Here is a 12,466-nt window from a genome sequence, read left to right on the forward strand (position 1 = left end):
TAGATGGATATTAAGCATTCATTGTCATTATATCTTCTTTATCTTATCTTTACCATTATATCTTATTTATCTCTTATTTCCTTGTCAAGCTTCTAACTTACCTCCTTGCCCATTGTGATTTTTTTTCTCCCTTCTATTGAAATGGTACCAAAAAGTCCTTTTTTTCTCCTTCTGTTGAAATGGTTACCATGTTTTCTTTTGGTTCATTATTTTTTCTTTCTTACTTATCACTTCATTTTCAAACTCTGTATCCTTTTGTTTGTGTGCTTCTTACAAAGAACATATGCTAGAACTTGTTTTCTCTAACATCAGAGCCTTTCATTTTTGAATTTAACATGTTTATATGTATTGTAAAACCATTTATTAACACTTGTCTTTGCTCTCGTTTCCTGTTTTCTATATACTGTTTTCCTCATCATTTTTCCCTTACTGATGGCTTGAGAGTTCTGCATACAATTTTCATTATTTTGATGGTTACAACTACTTTATTAAGATCCATGTACATTACTGTGCTTCCATATACATTTCTTAAGCCTACAAATAAACTATACATTCTCTGAATAAGACAGCTACCGTGGCTTGCTCTCCCGTCTCTCTTGTTATTCTCTTAGATTACAGCCCCCTTTCCCTGCCACAACACTTGCCTGTTGATGTCATCTGGAATTTTGTTCTAGATTATTAAGATTGTGTGTTGTTTTCATCCCTGCTTTTGTACACAAAAGTAAACTTTTCTATGTTATTTACTTACCTTCATTTAGCAAATATAATAGGATTCATTTTTCTTTTGTTGGAATACTTCCTCTAAGAGTGTTCTCTAAAAGGTCCATGCTGAGGGCTAGGCATGGTGGCTCATGCCTGTAATCCCAACACTTTGGGAAGCTGAGGCAGGTGGATCACCTGAGGTCAGGAGTTTGAGACCAGTCTGGCCAACATAGTGAAACCCCATATCTACTAAAAATACAAAAATTAGCTGGATGTGGTGGTGGGTGCCTGTAATCCCAGCTACTTAGTTGGAGGCTGAGGCAGGTGAATCACCTGAACCCAGGAGGTGGAGGTTGCAGTGAGCCAAGATCACACCACTGCACTCCAGCCTGGGCAATAGAGTGAGACTCCATCTCAAAAATAAAATAAAATGCCCATGCTGAAAAATCTCTACTTTGACTTTATTTTTAAATGATAGCTATCTGTCTTTCACAGTAATTGTATTTCTGAGGTGTTCTGTTTTTCCCCCTCTACTTACACAGCCTGTGGTATTCGCTTATCTGGGTAGTAAAGTGGACTCTGGGATAAAGCTGCATCCACACCCTAGGGGGAGGGGTTGGGTGTTTGAGCCCCTTGCCTCACAACAGGCATGGCTGTATCATAATTTCCACCTCCCTGTGCGCTGAACCCAACCCTCAAGGAATTTGCTTGTGCTTTGACTTTAGACACTACTCTTTTCCAAGAGCACGCTCCCTTAGTGGGATTTTCTGTATATCAAGGAATAGAAGAAGAGAGGAGAAAGAAATGCTTGACGGAGCTTCTTTGCCTGTGTTCCCCACTTTACCTGGGTGCCAGTGCTATTACTTCTCAGTTTCTAGGCTCATATCCACTACTGAGGGCCTCCAGAAGAAATGTCACCTCCTCACATCATCACCGTTATTTCTTGTTAAGAGTCCTCTTTGGGTACAGATTTCTTTGTCTCTGGCTTAATCCTGGAAAACCTAGATCAGGAGCTTTCCATTTTGGAATCCCTCTGAATATATTTGGTGTCTCTGACATTTACCCCAGGTGGGGCGCTGTGTTGGGCACTTCTCAGACCTGAGCTTCTAAGTTGTAGCCATCTTTGCTCCAAATTTTGCTTCCTACCTTTTCATCAAACTCTGTTCTTTATGGTTGGAGACATTGCTTTCCATCCTGCTTTCCCACTCGGAGGTTCATAGAATAAATTCTGTTGGGGATTTTGAGATGATGTTCACAACTCTTCCCAAAGTCTAAGCCCAGAATCTCCAAGCCTCAGCTCTCAAGGCACAAATTTATGCTTTTCAGAATTTCAAATATAGTATTGTCAGACTCAAACCATGGCTCTTGTGTAATTTGTATGCACTATGGATTGTGTTTAGAAGAAATTTTATTTTGCTGGGTCTTCTAGGCAACCCCACAGCCTTCAATGGCTTCACTTCAGGAAAGATGTGTAGGAAGAAGTTGATGCAGGAAGAAGGCATTTGACCTCCTTATGGACCTCAGCTACAAATAAGTTCAAATAATTTGTATTAACCTAAAAAAGTTGTCATCTTTCGAAACTATCCCCGGGGGAATCATGTAGGTTTTTCTGCTTACCGCTTGACATTTCCTTTCTCTCTAATGCTGATTGTGTTGATGATTATTTATTAGTGGGGCCTGAGATTTCTCCCTGAGCAGAGACACCCTTAGAGTAGCTGAGGTCCGTAAAGAGGTGAAATGCCTTCTTCCTGTGCCAACTCAGCACACATCTTTCCTGAAGTGAAGCCATTGAATGCTGTGGGATTGCCTAGAAAAGACCAACCAAAATAAAATTTCTTCCAGACACAATCTATAGTGCATAAAAATTAATCAAGTCCTACCATGACTTGCTTTATTCATAATATTTAATGGTCATGTAATAGGAGTTTTTATTCAGCAGTTAAAGTTCATAAGTGTGGGTTTTACATGGAGATAGGTATTACGCTGATAGTTTAATTACACACCTTTTTGCACACCAAAGGAAATGGGTTATGCATGTTTTGTAATTAAGAAGGACTTCTGAGACAGAATGAACCTAGGGTCAACTGATCTTTTTGAAAATGTTTATTTTTAAATTAGTAACTCTGAAAACGTTCAACCTTGGAAATAATACTTGAGATTAGAAGTTGTGTGTGTGTGTGTATGTATATATAGAGACAACATTCTCTTTCTCTCCCCACCCTCCACACACAATTTTTCTAGTTCTCATGTTAAAAATTAAAGTTTTTTTTTTTGTTTTATGAACTTAACACTGAGTAGTTATAACAATCTCCTTTAAGGCTCGCATAGGAGATATTTTTCCCAAGGACATCAATTTTAAGTTCATTAAGCAAGTCACCTGGTGTTGGGCCAAAAATGAGTCATCTGAATCTCTAAATTTTTGATTTGGAGAAATCCAAACTATTCAATTTCTCCAAATTAGATTCCATTTTCATGGGACAAGGATTTTCTATTTTCTCTGTGTTACTGAGACTGAAATATAATGGACTCTTTCCTGCCCTTACCTAACACACACCCCTGCATGTACCCAGCTCTGACCTCTGAACTCCAGGCTCCTTTAGTCAGCTGCCTATTCAACATCTGTAGTTGGTTAGAAAGCCTCATGGGCTTAAAAGTCCAAAAGAATCTTCTGCTATTACTTAAAACCTATTTATCCTACAATCTCAGATTAGCACATGGCAACCCTATTGTTTCAGTTTATTGCACCAACAAATTTGGGGTCTCCATTGACCCTTTCCATCTCTCACACCTGACACCACATTCAGCAGCAAATTCCATCAAGTCTTTTTTCAACATAAAATGTCTTCTTGCCATCTGTCATCTCTACTGCTACCCTATTGGTCCCAGCCACCCTCTCTCTCATAAGGGACCCCTCTTCTTCCACATCTACTTCCCTGCGTTTACTCTGCAGCAGCCAGTGGGCTTCTCTAAAAATTCACATCAGTTGATGTCATACTTGTGCTCACAACCCACCAGTGGCTTTCATCTACCCAGAGGAAAATCCAATGTCCTCACAATGAGGCCAATGCTACGGTGTCACCTGCTCCCATAACCTCCTACTACCCTCTTCCGCACTCTTTTTGCTCCAATCTCATAATTTTTGCCTCTTTGTTCTCCTCTGCCTGGGACATTCTTCTCCATGATATCCACCTAGTTTGCTTCCTTCAGACCCTTGTTCAAAAGTCACCTCCCCATTGAGGCCTTTACCATGGCAACCACTCTACCAGCCCACTCCCCAGTGCTTTCTGTCCCCCTTCCCTGCTCTATTTTTCTACGAACCACTTTTCATCTAATTGACTATTGTCTGTTTCCCCTCTCTAGAAAGTAAGTTTCAGAAGGAAGGGATTTTTTTCTGCTTTGTTTACTGTTGAATCCCCAGAGCCTGACAAGGTGTCTGACATACAGTAGGCATTCACTGTAACTGCTTGCTAAATCAATAGTCTAACTCTAAGGTATCACTAGATTGTAGCCATTTGAGGGCCATGACTTACATCTTTCAATGATGTTGAACATCATAAGTAACACAATGCTTAACATTACAGGGGTAGTGGACAACTATTCTTTTGACCTCCCTGGCAATACTGTTTTTTTAGGGGAACAGTTTTACCCCCACTCAATGTGATTCTGGTGAGGCTGGCAAATATATGTCTTGCAGACATGGCCACTTGGAAGACACACCCTTCCCCACTGTTGTTGGTCATTGTGATTGTCTAAGAGTGCAATACATGACCCAGGTTGGGCCAATCAGAGTCCTTCTCTACACTTTCCCAATGGTGAGAACGGGGGACATTGACTTTGGGTCCACAGGACAAGGCACTACTCATGGTCATCTTCTTTCCTTCATAGAGGAAACCAGGGACAATATTCAAAATATTCAACAGCTTTTATGGCATGGGCAGCAATCAGTCAGAATGAGACAATGATCCCCCATATAGGTGCGTACAAACTGAGTCTCAGCCGTAGAAACACACTTGTGGTGGGAGAGTGTGAGGCTTTTACACAGACACAGGCAGTCCTTGGGGCAGGATGGGTGGAGGGGAGAGAGATGGAGAATATTTAATGAGTGGGGAAGGAAGCACAGAAGATATGTGCCACCCTTTGGGTTCATTCTCTGTGTGTCTCATTGTCTTGCTCTTTAGCATATTTTGTGTCATATTCTTTTTTTTTTTTTCCCGAGACAGAGTCTCGCTCTGTCACCCAGGCCAGAGTGCAGTGGTGTGATCTTGGCTCACTGCAACTGCTGCCTCCTGGGTTCAAGCGATTCTCCTGCCTCTGCTTCCCAAGTGGCTGGAACTACAGGTATGCATCACCATGCCCAGCTAAATTTTGTGTTTTTAGGAGAGACAGGGTTTTGCCATGTTGTCCAGGCTGGTCTCGAATGCCTGACCTCAGGTGATCCACCCGCTTGGCCTCCCAAGGTGCTGGAATTACGGGTGTGAGCCATTGCACCTGGTCTTGTGTCATATTCTTAATTGACATGTTTATTTAATACCAGAGAGACATTTTTTTGGGGAAAAAAAACCCCACCACTTTTGGAGGCTGTGTTTAAGTGTAGTGACCCCCTCTCTCCACTTAGCTGTGATTCTGCATTTGAGCCCTGCATCTAGTGATGCTTCAAGCCAAGTTGCCTCTGATCAAGCCATGAGACAAATGATATAAAATTCATCCAAGTCATTTTTCTATGACCTGGATCAACTATCCCTTTTAGGCATTTTGGATTATGTTGAATTTTCTTAAAGCACAAAATGGTCATTTTATCTCTGTTCTAGCCCCAAAGAGGTGTCATTCTTAGCCCTGATACCAGTGTATTTGGGAGTCTTAGTTTTATCTGCAAAACGAGAGAAGTATAATTTAGAACATACATTTGGTGTGCCGCATGGTTCTTTCTCAGGAAGCCATGATAATGAGTGTGCTAGCCCTTGCTTTTGCCTTGAGCATCATCTACCCTATGTTGTCTCTGACATTTGAAGCTCTAGCCATATAGGCCCCCTTTTAGGTCCTGGAACTTGTAATGTCTCCTCCTGCTATGAGTCCTTAATGCACGTGGTTCCCTTTGTGAAATGCCCCCCATCCCAGAGTACATTCATTAGGACTCTTTGGTTATAACAGACAGAAAATCAACTCAAACTGGCATATGCAAGAGAATTTATTGGCTCACATAATCGAAAATCTAGGTATATATCTCTAGCTTCAGGAATGGCTGGATCCAGGGACTCAAGTAATGTGATTAGTATTTGGTGTGTAGGCACCTCTGTTTCTTGTTTCCACCTTGGGGTTTAGTCTCCCTTCTTGGCTTTCCATCTTGGTCTTGGTCTCAGATCTAAATCTTGTTCTTAGCTTCTACCTTTGTTTCTTTCTCTTTCATTTCTGTTTTTCTCTTTTTCCTTTCATTGAGGTCCACCCTTCCCATATTCTAGCTTCAGGACCATGTCCTAGTCTACCAATAATCATTTCAGGAAGAGTATTTATTACAACAATTTTAGTAAAAGTCATGGGATTAGATCTGAGCAGTCAGGCTAACGGTGACAATCCTATTGAAGCAATACTGACAGATAGAAGAGTAGCTCCTCAAATGAAAAATAAGGGTGCTATAATTGAAGAAAATGGGAATGAATGCAGGTAACCTAAGTCATTGAAATCCACCTAGCTGATTCTTACTCATCTTTCACATCTTAACTCAAACAGATTCCCTGATTCCTCCTTGTCAGAGCACATCTCTGTGTATTGCAACTTCTTGTAACATATTTCTCTGTGAAACTGACTAACGCCTGGCTCCCAGCTACACTGTAAAATACACAAAGACAGGCTGGTTGATTCCACCCCCCTTCAAAATTCTACCCCATTTATTGAGAATGTATTCTATGGTCTACTCTTTACATACATATACTGTCGCATTTAATCATTATCATGATCTTGTAATGTCAGAATTTTTGCTGAAGCTCACAGAGGTGTAAATAAATTGCCAAAAGTTGTGCAGTCATCAAGAGGCCAGGGAAACTGCATTCCACTTGACTGGCTCCAGTTCCAGGCCTGTCTCTCCCAGCCCCAGCTTCTCTCTTTCTCTGCCAGGCATGCTCAGGGTGTCCCTACCGTGAATGGGACAGAGTGAGTGTTGTCGTCAAGGAGCTCACAGTGGCTCCCTGTGTTCCTCCAGGGATGCTGGATCCCAGCTAAGGCATGAAATTGTGGATATAAATGTTTTTCTCTACCTATTCGCAAGACTTCTAATGTAGGTACCTTATTACATTACACAGACTCAAGGAAGGTGAAGGGCTATTCACCATTGCAGTCAGGACTAGAAATATTCCTCTTTGAGGTGAGGCAAGCCATGAAGACACCATGATATCCCAGTAGATACCCAACAGACAGAGCCTGCAATTCAGTCTTGTTCCACTCTGGGGCATGGTTCTCCTGACACTGTATTTAACTGTGGGCATGACAGCCTATATAGGGCTCACATTTAGATGGTTTTTCTCTACATTATTTGATAACTTCATAACATTTTTTTTTTTTTAAGACGGGGTCTCAGTCACCCAGGCTGAAATGATACGGAGTCACCCAGGCTGGAGTGGATATGATCTTGGCTCACTGCAATCTCCGCCTCCTGCGTTCAAGTGATTCTCCTGCCTCAGCCTCCTGAGTAGCTGGGATTACAGGTGTGTGCCACCATGTCCAACTAATTTTTGTATTTTTAGTATAGATGGGGTTTCACCATGTTGGCCAGGCTGGTCTCGAAATTCTGACCTCAGGTGATCCACCTGCCTCAGCCTCCCAAAGTGCTGAGATTACAGGCGTGAGCCACTGTGCCCGGCCTGATAACTTCATAACATCTTAAAAATCGATGTCAATGGCTTTGTTTTAAAGCTATATTATTATGTGAGCATATTTGGTACCTTTGTATAAAACCCTTTATTTGTTAAGAGGCTCTCTGGAGCTGGCAGCAGGACCAGGGCTAATAGATGTGGCTGTGGAATCAGTCATGGAAGTAAAGATTATCTCCCTGGGTTCTTCTCCATGCAACCTTGAGCACATCACTTAGAAGACCCCAGCTTGAGGCCGGGTGTGGTGGCTCACGCCTATAATCCCAGCACTTTGGGAGGCCAAGGCAGGCAAATCACCTGAGGTTGGGAGTTCGAGATCAGCCTGGCCAACATATAGTGAAACCCGTCTCTACTAAAAAATACAAAAATTAGCTGGGCATGGTGGCACACACCTATAATCCCAGCTACTTGGGAGGCTGAGGCAGGAGAATCACTTGAACCCGGGAGGTGGAGGTTGCAGTGAGCTGAAAATTGGGCCACCCTACTCCAACCTGGGAGAGAGAGCAAGATACTCTCTCAAAAAAAAAAAAAAAAAAAAAAAAAAAGGAGACCCCTGCATCCTCATCAGTAAAATGCTGCTGACCATTCCCCACCTTGCAGGTTCAGTGTGAAAATTTGAGAAATGATATTTGGTTTGGTTGGCTATGAAATACAATGAAATAGTTTACACAGGCAGGCTTTGGCATCTGATTGCAAAGGTTCAAATCCTACCTCTACTCTTCCTAGCAGCATGTTTGTTCATTCATTCAACAAACGTGAGCATCGATTCCTGGTCTTCATGCCGGGAATGCAGCAGGGAACCACAAGGGCAAGGTCTCTGCCCTTGTAGTTAGAAGGGAGATGTGAGAAGCAAAGACACAAACGCATATACAATGTTGAGAAGGGATAGGTGCAATGGAAACAAAGGCCGGGGGGTGGGGCATGGAGTAGGAAGTAGAGTGGGCCATGAGAGTGCCATTTACCCTGCATGGTTGGGAAAGGCTTCTCTGCTGGGATATTGAAGTAAGGGACCTGCAGGGAGAGGGAGGGTGTGAGCCACAGAGACAGCCAGGGAGAGAGCATTCCTGGCAAAGGGAAGAGGAACTTCCAGCCCTGAGGCAGAGCATGCTTGGTGGGTTCAGCATATATTTTTTTTAATGTTTTTTGCCTCCCTCTGCTTGGAAAGACTCGTGCCTCTCATACCCCAGGTCCTGCCAGAGTGCTATTCCCTCTGCTTAGAACTTTCCCTCCCTCCCTCTAGTCGGCAGAGGCTTTGGGTTTCAATTAAACCTTGCATGTTCCAGGAGGCTTCCCTGATGGTCCCCAGTGGAAGCAGGCAGTCTTCCTGTGTATTCCTGTACTTGCCCTCTCATTGGCACTGCGTGCACTGCAACTTCTCCCTGTGAACCATTAGGTACAAGGAGGCCAAGGCTGTGTCTCTCTTATTGTGAGCTGTAGATCATTTAATACCTTTAATGCTTCTTTGTGGGTGAGTAGATAGATGGATGAATAGATGAGTGGATAGAAACATGCATGCTAGTGAAATTTCCTTCCAACAGGATTTGATAAGACTATTTCAGAATATTGGTTGAAATATGAAGTGCCACACAACTCTTTTATGCTGAGACCATGGATTTCATCAAGAGAAGTCCCCAAGGGAGAATATGTTATTAAAATTTTAGAACTTTAAAATTGGAAGAAACACTTTTCATTATTTAAATATCCTCAATTAACAGAGGAAGCTGAGGACCAAAGAGATGAAGTAACTTTGCTAAAGTCACCCAGTTTCTTTTGGTTAGGGCTGGAACTGGTAGCCTGGTATTTGGATTCTCTAGCGTTTGATTTCAGAGTGTGCTGGGCTTCATCTACTTCTAGGATCCCAGGATCCAAACACTGAATGGATCATGGATCCATTGACGGAAGGAGCTGTGCAGGGGTGGGAGGGACTGCTAGGCTGTGTTCTTGAGGTGAGTGTTTTTAGATGTGATGCATTTTGTGGGAAGGAAATCACTACTTTATGTATATGGCTTCTAAACCCTTCAGCCCAGCTGAATACTTTAAAAAATTATTTATGTTTTTTAGATTCAGGGGATACATGTGCAGTTTTCTTACACAGCCAGTGGAATACGTCTAAAGAATTTAAATTTCTGGTCAAATAATGCTCTGACCAGTTTGGCAGACTTTTTTTTTTTTTTTTCTATCCATAGAGTCCTAAAGTAGCAAGCTTGATTTGAAAATAAATTATTAGTAAACATTTGAAAATGTGAAACAAATTATTCCCCAAACACTTAGCTCCTTCTTTCAAATACACACTTGAAAAATGCTAAGAATCTATTCTGCGAGAACGCTTTAATCTCTCCCTAAATCATAACACGGGTAAACTTAGCGAAATATTTTTACAATTTTATTAGAGGTTTTAATTCACTGCTTTATCTATCTCTGTTAGACTGCAAAATAGCTTTAAATATTCAAGTGGTAATTAATGAATCTTTTATGTTGCAAATCAAACATTTTTCATCTGTGCACTGGTGGAGTAGGGGTGAGGAAGGATTTAAAGTCATTGTTCCCCCCTCTTCCACACTGGTGACCAGCGTCTACGTTATGTTTTGGGGAAAGTGGGCTTGTATTCCCTACCCAGTGGGGCGAATGCTCAGTGTGGATGATGTCTGCTGTCTTTCGGGAGGTCAGGATTTCTTGACATGTTTCTTGCCAGAGACATTCCCGAGTAGATGGAAAGTCTTTGAATGTGGAATTTTTGCTTGAGTGCAAAATAATAAAAAGCATGTGTATGTTAAAAAAAAAAAAAAAAAAAGGATCAGCTTAATGGCAAAAGAGCATTGGCTTACATTAATATTCTATTACAGTAAAAACTTCTATTTAATAAATTTTCTCCAGACTTTTTTCCTCCAGAATCTCACATATTTTTCTAAGTGGCATGCCAACCTAAAGTAAGTATATATGATACATTTGATTTATGTTAAGTCAATAGCGTGCAAAAGCCATTTAAAATTGTATTTTAAGTGTAGAAATATAAACCCAAGGAAACACGTATAGTATCCTATATTGAAAAGGGGAAAAAGGGTTAGCTTTCCAGGGGCTGAAATGCCTTGTAAATATTATTCTATTTAGAAGATATTTTTAAAATGCGGCGTTTTACGTCAAATAGTAAGAAAGCAAGTCTGAAATCCTGCAATTTAGTTTAAAACCCAAAATCAAGCTGGTATTAAAGACTTCACATAAGAAAATAGTTTTCCTTTTCTCTCTCTGTCACTAATGAGAAATGAGCCAGTGAAAGCAGCCCTTGAGAACTTTCAGAAAGGACTGACAAATTCTTGATTGGATGCCATATCGGCCACCCTGTGCTGTTCTATGGCCCTAATTAATACTGGGCTTGGTGACATTTATGTATCAGAGCAATAAGCTAAACAGGAAACAATTTATGTCACCTAAAGCTTTTTAACAAATCGATGCAACTATTTGTAATTGCTTGTTTCACAAGATTAAAAGTGCTAAGGCCTGATCTTCGCCCACGGATTTGTGGTCAACATGACCTGTGCTTCCGTTGTTTAAAAAAAAAAGAAAGAAAGAAAGAGTTGGTGATCAGCACCGACTTCCATCAAGTAATCCATATTGCTAATATTTCTGGAATTTTAATGTAGTTACAATTTATAGCCGATCAAATGTGGTTACCTAAATTGCTGTTGCTAGTAGACAGTTTAACTGTCTTTATTAATTACAGTATAATTTAATGTTTGAGTACCGGCACTTGTGTTGGTCATTTTTACAGCTCGAGCAGTTATCTTCCTTATGACGAACCATTTTAGCATTTTCAATGGAAATTTGCTAATATGATGAGTGATAAAAATGTCACATGCTGGTAAATAATGATTATTGCTTTGGCTGAAATTAATTCTTGAAAGGCCGGTTACCTTCAAATTAACATTTTAACTTGAAGCTTATCTTTTTCCCTTCACAATATTTTCAATATAAACCAAAAAAAAAAAAAAAAAAAAAAAAGGACCGTTGATAATTTCAAATGTGTGTATATAGGTATTTTGGTACTAGGCATTGAATGTCATTTTACAATCAAAGTGGAAATAAGACAACATTGGGTTTTGTTATTTTAAAAAATAAAATACCGTTTAAAAATAAATATAAGTAGGTTATATCTAGAGATGGTGTTCTAATCCAAATATTGTCCCACAGTTAAAACCGTGTTTTTGTATGTAACTTAATTTCCCTCCAATGTGAATTTTGTCTTAAACCTTTCATCAGTCAATTCCTTAAATGAAGGTTTGAGACACCCAACTTCACACTATTTGAATAAAGGATACTTTTATTTGATTCAACTACAATGAAGATGAAAGATAAATTGTGATTACTACCCTACACATAAATATGTAATATCATCAAAGACAAAAATCTAATAAGACAGACTAATTATACTTTGTTTTTATCTCTTTTGGGGGGGAGGGAGAGGTGGTTACTATTATGAAGCTGCCTGTGTTGGTGTGAAATTAGTCTTAAGAGTTTTATGTTCTTTATATAAAGGCGCCTATTTATAAGAAGAGCCAATATTTTGGGTTTGCTGCCTCGTTTATGAGAGTGACAAGCCTGAAATAAATATGTAAAAGAGTGTTCCTGCTTGAGAACAATTCCTGAAATATAAGTTAAAATGTACTATGCCTCAACCAGCAAAATCTTCACTAACATATAGTCATACTTGGTTTAGGTCCTCCAGTTTATTAAAAGAAGTATCTGTACATTTTTTAATTTTACTAAATGTATATGCTGTAAGCAGTATTTAGGTTTAAGCCTGGTAACAACAGGAATTTGAATTAACCCTAAGATTATAGTCTCAATAGCCAGGTGAGAATTAAAGGTTCAAATGTTTTGCTAATTATGAGACTATGGGATTTCTAGAT

Source organism: Macaca nemestrina, chromosome 2 (genome assembly GCF_043159975.1).
Source record: "Macaca nemestrina isolate mMacNem1 chromosome 2, mMacNem.hap1, whole genome shotgun sequence".
NCBI classification, from domain to species: Eukaryota; Metazoa; Chordata; class Mammalia; order Primates; family Cercopithecidae; genus Macaca; species Macaca nemestrina.